This window comes from Eschrichtius robustus, chromosome 15, assembly GCF_028021215.1.
Source record: "Eschrichtius robustus isolate mEscRob2 chromosome 15, mEscRob2.pri, whole genome shotgun sequence".
Taxonomy (NCBI): domain Eukaryota; kingdom Metazoa; phylum Chordata; class Mammalia; order Artiodactyla; family Eschrichtiidae; genus Eschrichtius; species Eschrichtius robustus.
The window spans coordinates 83,272,395-83,285,076 of NC_090838.1; positions in this window are offsets into that span (position 1 = coordinate 83,272,395).

Below are 12,682 nucleotides of genomic sequence, written 5' to 3' on the forward strand. Positions count from 1 at the left end.
GGGTCTGGCTGGGGAAGGAGGCACCCCAGGACTCGGTTTTCTCCAGAGAACCTCAGAGCCCAGTGGCCAGCGAACTCACTTTGGGGCCGGGCATTGAAAGGACCACGAATGCCCAAGAGAGAGAGCCCCTGACTTAGCATTCGCCCTCTGCCCCAAAGAGATGTTCAGCACCGGGCAAATCACGTATCCCAAGCTTTGATTGTGCCAACTCTGAGTAAATGCGAGCATAAAATAAGCACGTGGCGCAGTGCCTGGCCAATCACAGACTCCCCACAGGTAGTTGCTGTTGTTATTAACAGGAAGCCAGAGAATCAGCCAGGAAGGTTGGTGGCAGATCCGGGAACAAGCTCTACGCTGGAGCCCACATAAACAGCTCTTAGGATCCCTGAAGTGTGAGAGGAGGGAAGGGAGAAGACAGTTACTGGGCTCTGCTGGCTGGGGGCCTCACATAAATTAAGCTGCCATTTGCCCTATTTTACATATGGAGAAACTGAGGCTCAGAAAAAAAATGAAATAACTTGCCCAAGGCAGGAAGTAGTAGATTCAATCAAGTCCTCTTACCATAAGTCCAGCACTTTCACCCAACAGCACAGGGCTGTCATCAGGGATGCCAGGGGGTTCTAGACCCAAGGGAGGTTCTGAGACTGCCACCGAGAGTTTAATTTTTTTTGGTTTGGTTCCTAAGTATTTGGCAAGACTGTGCAGTCAAGAAGCTGAGGCCAGGAAGGGGTGAGGGAGCTACTATAAGGACTTAGGACAACCCCCTTCTGTGAAATTTTAGAGAATAAGTCACAATGGTGACTGCCAGGTCTCTGACCCCAAGAGGGTGCCTGGCCCACCAGCAGCTGCCTGGTGTTTGCGTGGACCCTCTCCATGAGGGACCCAGCTGGAGCCGGGGGCAGGATGCCCAGATTAATGCCCACAGCTGGGCAGATAACAGCTGAGCTTGAGTCAGGTGGAGGAGGGGCTTCCTCACCCCCACTAGTACCCCAACCAGGGGCTCCCAGGCTGGGAGGGCAGCGGCTGAGAGATGGGCCTCTGACCTCCCTGGTCCTCCCAAAGGAGAGGCGAGGAATGCTCGCTGAGGATGGCATAGACAGAGTGAAACCCCCCCCCCCAACAAAGAAGACCAGTCCCCATGACTTCTGAGCGGATCTGAGATGAGGCTTAGTTTTCAATAACAGGATTTTCCTCCAGCCACGAGCAATGGTGGCAGGACTGCATCCCATTATATCTGAGGCTCTTCATGATCCCGAACCTCTGGGTTCCTGAGAGCCCTAAGACAGTCCCCACCCAGGAATCACCTTGAGATGGATGGTGCCCCACCAGAGCCTGCAGAGCGATCCTTCGTATTCACAGCCAAACCCTTTCTGGGGACACTGGTGCCCTGGCAGCCTCTCCAAGGCCTGAATGACAAAGGGACCTGGGCTGCGCTTTTGCTGGCTGACCGTGGTTCAGCTCTCCCCTTCCTTCTCGGAGATGCGCTGAACCCCCGAGGACTCGCTGCTCAGAGCAGGTGTCGGTGAGTGTGTGGCATGGCCCAGGTGCAGCAGGTCCTGGCCAGTAGCGCTCCAGACACTCCGTCCGCAGTCAAACCACAGGTCCCCCTTCGGGGCTTGGAAAATATAGGCGTCTGTGTGCTTGGGGAGAGAGATGATCTCAGGTGCCCTGACATCAGGGGTGGTGTTGGGACAAGTTGGCGAGGTACCTGACGGGGTCGTGGTGAAGAAGGAGTACGAGGGGAAGGATGGGAGGACAGGTGTTGGGCCCTGGTTTTTCTGAAGGCATATGAGAGTAGTGCGTGTGTTGGCAGGAGAATTGGGGACGAAGCCTGGGCCCGAGGCGTTCCCAGGGCAGCGAGGGCCCCGCCTCACCCACCCCGCCACGCCCCACCCCCATTGCACCCTGGAACCATCCCTCTCACTGCCTGTGAGGAGAGTCTTCCTCAGCTTTCCAGGCCCTTCTCCCTGGTCTGTCATCCTCACCATTCCTCCTCCAGTGTCCCCTGCCCTCCTAGCATCGGCCAGGAGAGCCCAGGGTGCCTGGAGCTCAGCGGTCTGTGTGGGCCAGGCAGCCCCTGCACGGTGGTGGGTTTCCTGCTGGGAGACACAGAGCAGCTAGAACCCTACCTGGGCCCACCAGGTGGGGCAGAACCCATCTTTCTAAGGTGGATTGGAGCTGCTGTGACCCTCTGGCCCCTACCCCATGGCCTGCGGCGGGGGGAGGCAGGGGCAGCTGGGGGTCCTGCTCCAAGGCCAGCCCCTCCTGTCTCTTCGCCAATATTCTTGGCATTGGTTGTTACTAAAAAACACGTACCTTCTGCCCGTCGTGTGCCAGACACACGCTCAACCCTCACAACAATCTCAGGTGAGAGGAGAGCGTGGCCACAGTCTACAGATGGGGAAGTAGGAGGCCAGAGAAGGTGAGGGGCTTGCGAAGGTTTCCCCTCTCCTGCTGCCCTCACCATCCTCCTGGCCCCCTCCCCAAATACTCCCAACTTTTGCCACCAGAGTCTTCCGAAGGCTCGTCCTTTGGGGGTGGGCACAGGACAAGGGGGCTGGAGACCTCGGGGTCCCGAGTCAGTGCCCTGAGCTTCAGGGAGGATTGGGGCTCCCTCCCTGGCCCTCCCTGAACTCCCCCGTCCTCAGAAGTTAGAATAACCCTTCTCCCATAGGCTTAGTTTCTGTCTGTTTTCAAAACTCATTCACATCCGTTTGTGTCTCCAATTCTGAACATCGGCCCCATTTTGCCCTTGGGGAAACTGAGAGCAAGAGATGACTTGATCTTTCAAGGTCATTCAGAGGAGCTGGGGCCACAGCCCGACCCCTGATCTAAGGCCAAATCTGCATCCCAATCTAAGTCCTTGAATAGCTGGATGTGGCCAGGCTTCTACAGAGACCTCAGGCTCCCATCACTTTGTAGGGAGGGACAGAGTTATGTCGCCGCCTGGGGCACTGCCACACACTCCCAACTTGGGGAATAGTCCTGGATAAAAGGCCCAGAGGTCAGCCTGCAGGTCGGGAAGGAGCACTGGGGCTGGAGGAGAGTGCTGGGGGAGCCTCCATCCTTGACCCTTAATATCCCCCCAGGCCACCCCTCCTCCAACTTTTAGGGTCATAAAGCATTCCCACCGCAGGGGTCTGATTGTTCCTCTGCCTCAGTTTGTGTGACACCCGCAGACAGGGAGTGACCCAGCCTGCTACCTGCCTCTGTGATTGTGATGAAAGCATCCCGGCCCACAAAGGCCGCCTCCTCTCTCTCCCTCGCTCCTTTCTCTTTCCTTTTCCCACCTCTTTTTTTTTTTTTTTTAACATCTTTATTGGAGTATAATTGCTTTACAATGCTGTGTTAGTTTCTGCTTTATAACAAAGTGAATCAGTTATACATATACATATGTTCCCATATCTCTTCCCTCTTGCGTCTCCCTCCCTCCCACCCTCCCTATCCCACCCCTCTAGGTGGTCACAAAGCACCGAGCTGATCTCCCTGTGCTATGCGGCTGCTTCCCACTAGCTATCTATTTTACGTTTGGTGGTGTATATATGTCCATGCCACTCTCTCACTTCGTCCCAGCTTACCCTTCCCCCTCCCCGTGTCCTCAAGTCCATTCCCACCTCTTTTAATTTCTTATTCCACTCCCTCTTCTGCTGAGTCCGAAGCAATTATTCCTTTGAGAGACCTTTGTGTCTCCGGTGAGTGTTCGGGAGTACTTAGAGTTTCCCCGTGTCTGCTCAGGAAAGGCTGGAAGCACTTCTCCCTCCTTCCATCCCTTCTGGTTTCTTACTCTTCTCATTACTTTATTCTCTTCCTCTGGCTCTTGGGGGCTCTCGGGACACGGATGCTGGAGGTCCTTATCTCCTGATGGCAGATCCCGATTCCCTACTCCTCCCTGCTCGAGCGCATGCACCCACCCACACCACCAGCAAGCCCACCGCCACATCTCTAAGCCCCTCAAACCAAACCAGGTGCCTGGCTTCCTGGACAAAGCTGGAGGAAGCAGGCAAGGCCGGTCCCGGCCCCGGCAGCATCCGCCCCTGGACGTCACCCTTCCTCCTTCTCTCGCTGAGCGGCAAAGGCTAAGCCCCAGCTGCTGAGAGGCTGCCCTGAGATTTGGGGCGAGGGCTGGGGGAAGTGGGGCTTTGTTTTGGGGGAGAAGGCAGGTCAGGGCCCAGCTCCTCCGCATCTGTACCCGGTGGCAGCCGGCCAGGCTGGGGAGTGAAGCGCTGCCTCCGGCTCTCCCAGGGAAATGTGATTTCCCCTTGAGTGAAGCAGACTGTGCAGTGTGGAAATTGGCTCTTTTCTGAGTGAGTGGCGTCTGTTGTGGAGTCGGGGGCGGGCTGGGGCCCACGGGAGGCCGCGCTGGCCCCCGGAGTGAGCCGGGAGCAGCCATGTGCTGAGAACTCATTAGGGATAAATCAAACTAGTACCAGCGTGAAGCCAACACCCTTCCCCCCGCCGCGCCTCCCGGTCCCCCCTCCTCTGAGACTTCCCACTTCCCCTCCTCCTCCTCTCCGGCCAAGGCACCCTCCCCCGTGTAACGGGAGCCCAAGCCCACACGTGCGTGCCCACAATCACACACACAGCCCTGCCTGCTGCCCCAACTCCGGGGGCCCGGCCTTGAATGAGAACCGCTTTCATTTACAAATAAATCTTTTTGTTTGTTTTAGATGTGTTTGCTTTTTACAGGGAGGAGGGCCTTAGTTAGCTTCACTAACAGCCCAGGCCTGGGAACTCACATCCTCCTCCACCCCACCCTTCCACTGCCATCAAGCCCTGATTTTCACGTCCCGCTCCTGCCTCCTGGGGGGCCCTCAGTGGAGGCCCCCAGCTGTGGGCAACGCTGGTTCCCCCCCATACACCCCCTGGGGAGAGGAGTGCACCCCCGGGAGCCCGGCCCAGAGAGCATCCCCCAGCCCACCCACCCACCTCCCCGGGGGACCTTGCTGCGGCAAAGACATTGTTCATCAGTACGGGTGAGCTCGGTCTGAATGGAAACTTACTTCTCCATCAAAGGGAAGAAGTAAGAGAAAGAGAAGAGGGTAAGAAAGAAGGAAGTGGGGTAAGGCCTCTCGGCCGCGGTGAGGACTGAGGTTTTACTTGTTGAAAGTACAGTCACGCCCTCCCCAGAGCCACCCTCTTTGCTGATGATGACGATGAGGGAAGGGGCTGCTCGCCGGCCATTCTAGGGGCTGAGGCTGTGGTGTCCCTGGAGCTGTTAGTTATGGTCATCCTAACACCTCTGTCTACCCCCCTGGGGGACGGCGTTGCTCCCGAGCTCAGGCCTGGGTGTGGGGCTGTGTCCCTGCCCTGGTCGCCTCCCGGTTGGCAACCCCAGGGAAATCCTCAGCTTCCCTGGACGTAAAATGCGTGGCTCGGGCCAGAGTGATGTCCAGCCGTAACACCGTGATTCAGTAGTCACCTGGGCAGTGAAAGGCATTACGAGACTCATCTGGCTGGTTCAGGTATGAAGCCCTCTTTCTCCCAAATTCCCCTGGTAATTTTCCATCAGGCAAACACCATATTTCCATATGTGGAATCCGGTCTCTGTTTGGGGTCGGGGGTGGGGGCATTGGCTTCTGGTGACCCACCCACCCAGGGCCCTGGGGTCCTGCCTCAGCTGGCTGGGCTAAAGCCAGGCTTCCAGAGGATTCCAGGCTGGGACAGAAATCAGAAACCCGAGCGAAGTGAATTCGCCACAGTTAATACAGTCTGGGGCCTGAGAAGGCATAGTTCTCACATTCATTGATTCATTCGTTCATTCAGAAACAGGTCATAAACCACCTGTTCTGTGCCAGACCCTGTGATAGGCTCCTAGAAGAAAACAAGATGAACTGGACAGGATTTATACCACCACCACCGTCACCCAAAATAAAAACAAGAAACATCAGAGCTTTTATTAAAAAAAATGAGACTTTTATAAAAGTCAGTACAGGGCAAGATGGGAAAGGGAGAAAAGCCAAAAGAGAGGTGATATAAAGTGCTGTCCAGTTTCAGGTAAGATTTGCAAAATCCCTCATGCCCCTCCCAGGCCTTTCTTGAGCATCCATAGCTTCTTCAAGAAGCAGCCTCTAAGAACACCGACTGCAAACCCTCAACCTCGGGCCTGAAAAAGGGCTATTGTCCTGAGCTCCTGTGTCCCACGGAGGGCTAAGGAGGGCGCTAGGCAAGAAGACTCAACGTTGAGGAGACTCACAACGTAAGCGCCCTTTCCCACCCTCTCACCCCACTGCAGCCACTGTGGGCCTGCCTCCCCCCGCCCCCCATGACTAACTAGAACCTGATGGCCCGGGTCTTTCTCTGAGCTGCATCTTTGTTCCTACAGTGGGAGCGGGGTCGGGGGGGGGGGTGGGGGGGTGGGGGGATGCTCAGGGCCTCTAAAAGCTCACTTCCCTGCAGTCCTGGCTGGTCCCCCTCCTCCCCATCTCAATAACCCCCTGCACCAGGCTGGGGCCAGCCCAGCTCCCTGACCACAGGTCCAAGAACTGGAGGGAAAGAGGATGAAGAGGGTCCTGGGTAGAGAGGGTCGGGAAGAGGCCCGGGAGAGGAGGCGGGTGGATGGCACGTGGGGTGGAGACACCACCTGGCTGTGAGTTCGACACCTCCATCTCCTGGGTTCTTCCCGGCCATAAGCTCCGGCTCGGGGTGGTTACGGGGACCGGGGCCCTGGGGACAGGCCTCACCTCTGTGACCCCTTCCCCCATGCACATTTCCACCAAGCTCTCCTTGGAGGAGGGAGGGAGGGGCATTTAGGGGCTGGAACACAACGATGGGGAGAGGAGAGGGAGTCACCGGAGGGGGAGCAGGTGCCTTCTCCCAGCAGCCGGGCGGGGGTGGGCGGAGACCCAGGCCAAGGCTCGGGGCCCATCTGAGCATGTCGCCTGCTAAGGAGGAGCAGAGGTGGGGGAGGGGAGGAAGGGGAGGTGAATAAATAATGGGAAATAAAACTTCATGAAGCAGAAAATAAAAGGCAGATTATACAGATGTGGCAATTTGAAGGATCATTGCCTCTGTCCTCTTTTTAACTGCTGCATCTGGAGGTTTGAAGCACCTTATCCCCTCCCCTCCCTCTGCCAGGTCCCCGCCTGGCTGGAGGTCCCTACGCGTGCCTTGGCACCTCAAACACTCAGCCGGTGGCATCTCCTAGCACCACACGCTGCTGCCCGGCCTGGGCCTGAGGGGCTGGGGCACGGGGTGAAAGGGTAGAAGGGTGGGCTGGGCATTTTGGGGTGAAGACCCGAGTGAGGGGTGACTGGGGAAAAAGGGGAGCATTTGTGAGAGCGGAGTGTGGGTGAGGGCGGGGTTGGTTATGGGGAGTCTGGATGATCAGGAACAGGGTGGGAATTTGGCTGGGGCCTGAGGAAGGTTACCCCTTGCAAAAAGGGGGTTTGGATGAGGTCTGGCCTGAGGGTGAGATCCAAACTTCTGTATCTTCGTGCCGGCAGCTTCTTTCTCGTCTTCATCAAAATTCATTTGTCAAGCCTCCATTTGACACCGTGCCAGGTGCTATATAAACAGACATGGTCCCTGCCCTTAAGGAATTTCCAGCCTAAGACACACACACAAGCTGACATTTTGTTTATTTTATTTTAAATATTAATGTATTCCCACCTTGTTCCAGAGAGGATCTGAGACAGCTCACAGGAAATGCATGCAATAAATTAGTGAAATACAAATAAGAAATAAAGCATCAGGAGCACAGAAAGTATAGAATGGGTGGAAGAGTGGGTCCTGAGCGGCTGCACCTGAGCTGCACATCGGCCTGGAGTCTCTCGGCGGCCAGGTGAAAGGGTTGTCACGGTCACTTACCAGGCCTCATTCGCTCAGTGAGGGAGTCAGCGCCTCTCTGTGCATGTACCTCCCCCCCAACCCTGTCTGTGTCACACCAGATGGGGACAAAGAGATCCAGAAAATCAGAAGCTTCTACCTGACACCCAAGGCGAAGCAAAGGCCCATCTGGCTCAGATCTCCTCATCCTGCTGGTATGTTGTCTTTCAAAGCAATGGACGACCTGTCACAGAATCATTCATAGAAAAGGGGAGTCAGCCGGGGACAGGTTTAGGGGAGATGATCCTAAGTTCACTCTCCCGTGTAATCAGTAACATCTGTACAGAAATTTACCATTTCCAGGAGGATTTGTTGAGGGACCACGTCCTGCAGACAGAACTCCAGGTCTGAAATTCAGAGCAAAGATCAGGACTGAGAGCTTAGATTTGGAGGCTTTTCCCAGAAGCTAAAGCGACAGCCCTGTAGTCAACCAGGTGAGATCTCTGAGAGTCCCCCTTGGGAAAAGGCTGAGTTCAGGCTGGGCGGAGGGGGGAGGTGACAAGCGGAGGGAAGACAGAAGAGAACATGCAAGAAAGCCGAAGACGAACCAGGAGAACATGGAGTACCGGAAGCCCAGGGAGGATAAAGTTTTTTTTTTTTTTTTGAGGATGAAGTTTTGAGATTTACCTTTTTCGACACCAGGAGTCAGGCCCTGGGATACGATGGAAAAAAACCAGCCCTGTTCCCGCCCTTGGGAGGTTTATGTTCTACTGGGAGCAAAGAGACAGGAAAGACAGGAGGGGAGGGCAGGGGAGGGGCGTAGAAAGTTAGGCTTTGATGTGATAGGGAATACTGGGGCGAGAAGGACTCAAGGAAGGCTTCACGGAGGAGATGGCATGTGGACGGCAATGGATTTTGCCTCTTCCCAGTCCTAGCACTCCGAATTGCTCAGCAGCCGGTCCCAGTCTCCGTCCTTTGGGTGGCATTGCCTCCACACCCCACCCCCATCTCGGAAGGAGGCCTCTGATTACCTTAGGCCCCTAGTGATTGGCTCAGAGGTGGGCACATGGCCCAAGGTATGCTGCTCAAAGAGACCCTACCCTGGACTTGAGTTTGAAATTTCCAACGAGCAGATATTCTCTGCGCGCTAGATTTGTACCAAGAAGAGGGAGTCTTGGGAGCTCTTGGGGCCACGTCGGTACCGTGAGGGTTGCTCCTGCCCTCCTAGGCCTGGGAGCAAGAGAGAAACAGGTTCCTGGCTCAGTGTGGAGCCCGACCTGGACACAGACTGTCCAGTTACTGGAGCCAAACAATGTCCTATTCTGCTAAAGCCCATGTGAGGTTACATCTGTTACTTGCAAAGTCCAGGCAGACGGAGAGCTGAGCACAGAGGCCCAGCCTCGGAGCAGGACGCCACGTTTGAGGGCAGAATGTAAACCGGAGTCCAGAGGCGGGAGGGTGCCTGAGGAAGGCCAGCAAGGCCGGTGCTAATAGCTAACAGGCTTTCCTTCTGTGCCAGGCATTGTTCTGAGCTGTTTACGTGCATAATTTCACTTAATCCTCACAAGGACTCTGTGAGGTAAGTAGTGCTATTATCCGCATTTTATAGAGAAGCAAACGGAAGCACAAGAAACTAACAAACTGGCCGGATCACACTGGGCCTCGTGCAGGTTCCACAGGTCAGGAGGCAGATGGGGCCGAGGGTGGCTGAGAGGTGAGGAAGCTGGGAAGACTTTGGATTTGATGATTGAGGGTCATCAGTGGGGAGCAGTGGCTGGAGGCCAACGTGCCAGGTGCGAACGGGACCAGGGAGGGTGGGAAAGGGCTGGCAAAGACCACACATCCGTGGATCTTGGCTACAGGCATCAGACTGTCAAGTGCAGGCTTTTCTTTTTCCTCATGATGGCGATACTTCAAGTTGTTTGCGAGGAAAGATAATGAAGGGGTAGAGCATAGGCTGAAAACTCAAACGGGACCCCTGAGGGCGAGGTCAGGGTAGGCAGGACATGGGGAGGGGGAGGGGTGTGGGCACGAGTGGTGGTGGGGGGGGGGTCAGTTCCAGGAATGCAGGGAGCATTGCTTCCTCAGAAGGCAGGGAACAGGTAGAGATGGGGGCCAGTTAGATGCAGGATAGCTGGAGGCAAAGGTGTTGGCAGAGGGGGCGGTGGGAAGGGGCCCTTACGCAGAGTGTGGCATTCAGGAAACCCCCTAAGTACGGGCAGCAAGCAAGTTCGGGGGTCGGGGGAAGGGAGGGGGATGTGGCCAGATGTGGATGGCCAGGTTGTGCCAAGGTTCCAGGGCATTCTCTTCCCCCCCATTTTATTTTAGACTTACAGAAAATTTGCATGCATAGTATAAAACATCTCCAGGCCATAATCTACCCTATTCTAGGCTCACTTACTCAAGTCGTTCCATCTTCTTAAAGCCAAACTCCCAGACCATCTCCCAAGCCATGAGCCCATCACTCTTCTGCTGGAAACCCACCCTCCTGGGCTGCACACCAGGTCCTTTACGATCCAGCTTCGGCCCACCCTGACCACCGTGTGTCTCTCACTCTATCCCACCTCAACCCTCCAGCCCAGCTCCTGCCGAGCAGGACACGCCCCACTTGTTTCCATCTGACTTGGAGCCCCCAGAGGAAAGGACCCAGGCCTCGGGCCCTAATGATCTTAACTCCTCCCTGGTGCCTGGCAAACAACAAACAAATGAATGTCTTCAGCAGAAAGCCAGATGGAGCAGAGATGCTGAGAGACCAGGAAGAGGTTACATCTGGGGTATCTCCTGGCTAGCTGAGCTCCCTAGGTGGGAAAGGAGGAACTGAGGGCAAACTTCAACCAGCCTTATGGAGTCTGAGCTGTTCACCAAGAACCTGTGCCCAGCCCCTTCTCCTGTGAAGATATGGACCAACCCAGTGCTGAGTGGGAAAGAAGAGTAGGGTGGAGACGAGGTGAGTCTAGGCCCGTGGGGTTTGATCCGTTCCATACCCAGGACTGGGACTGGGGACTCATTTGGCTTCCATTTTTGTAGGTTCCTTGGGACAGTTCTGTAGGGAGTTCTAGGCTGTCCCCATAAGGCTCCAGAAACTTCTTCCTCTCCATCTGCAGGAAGATGTCAAAGTCCCAACCCTTTGCTTGGATCAGACCTCCCCAGATGGTGGGAGGCCTGGCTGGGCCACTGTGGGTTTGGGGAAGTGGAAGGGCCTGGTTCTGGTGGGGGGGGGGGCGGGGGGGCACCCTAACTTCCTGTTCTTCCAGGAGCACAGCTGTGGCTGGACAACTGGGCCGCCTAGGCTTGGAAGATGCAAGCCCGCCCCCTGCTGGTCACATGTCATAACCACAGCCCAACAACCCATCTCCAGCTCCCCAGGCCTCCAGGCCAACGGGGGCCTGGGCAGCACTGGCCAGAGGGGGACCCGGCAGCCACGGTCACCTGGCTCTGAAGGCCTCACATGCCCAGGGGGAAAGGGAGATGCCAGTTCTACAAGAGCAAAGAAGCATGGAAATGTCACACACATGCACCCATGCAAACAAACCTCTGCCTTTTATTCGGGTTTTAGAAATAAGCATATAGGTCAGTGAGGTCGAATAACCCACTCACCGCCATTCAGCCTGTAAGCATCGCTCCTGGGCCAAGTCACGTCCACCTGGCGCTAGGCTCCCACCTCAATCAAATGAGACGACCAGACTCTGCCGTGACTGTTAACTGCCACTGCACATCAGAGTTGCCCAGGGGTCTTAAAAATACCTATTGGTGTCCCTGACCCAGACCTACTGTATCTGAATCCCTGGGTGTAGGATGGGAATGTCTCCAGCGTGTCTCTACACTGCCAACTGGGAACCAGAGAGCAGGATGGTCATCTCCTGGAGGCCAGGGTTGTGCTTAATCCGTGTTTGAATCCTATAGTACTGGCCCATAAAAGGTAGCTAATATTACTTGTGAAATGAAAGAATGAACACTTGAGTGGATAAGTAAATGATTCTGAGGTCCCCTCCAGCTGTGACAGCCTACATATGTGACTCCTGCACATGCTCAGTGTGTTACATACACGCCCACAGACATGCACACGCACACGCACGCACACACGGCAAAGGGGATGCGGCCTGCCACCCTGCAGGTGGCCCCAGCTGCCCGGAACTGGCTGACCCTCCCCTCTCCCTACACTCGTACACTTCTCCTTCTCTGTTGGCATTTATTGTGCACGCTTTGGGTGTGTGGCCCGGCCCTGGGCCCTGGCCGTGGCCCCCAAGTGCCAGCCCCACCTGGTGGAGTTCCAGGCTGGTTACAAGCATGAAGGGGAGGACAGGGCCGGCAGGAAGGCCGGAGGGGCCGTGCGTCAGCCAGCAGGCGGGCAGTGGAGAGGCCCCTCTTGGCGGGCCGCCTGCTCGCACACTTGGCTGAACAGAGACAATGATGGCTGCCCCTGCAGCCCAGCCCCCTTCCCACAGGCAGAGCCTCGGGTCCGCGAGGGCCCGGAACCTCCCCCAGAGAACAGCCCAGCTGGGAGCCAGCCCGAGGGAGCACAAGGGGACTTCCCAGGCAGGGTGGCAAAGGCCCCTGGGAGCAGGCTGGGGCAGGGGAGGGGTCCGGAAGGGTCCTGGAGCCCCTCGGGAATGGAGCTTTCAGGGAAGGGGTGTGTGGGAAGGGAGCCAGGCCTCCACCCGCCGCCCCCCCCCCAACTCTGCAGAGCCCCCAGGGGATGCGAATGTGTCACCACCTCTTACCCTCAGCCTCCCTAGGGTCTGAACCCGGAGAGAACTCCTTCCCTGCTCTGGGGAGGCAGAGGTCCCTCGTTCCAGGGCTCTCCACCGAGCTCTGGAGGCCGCCACCCCTTCCGGCCCTCACTGACCGCCATCGGCTCTGCTCTGATGATCAGCAATTGGCCGTGGAAGGCAGGGCCTCTCTCGTTTGCCCACTGCGA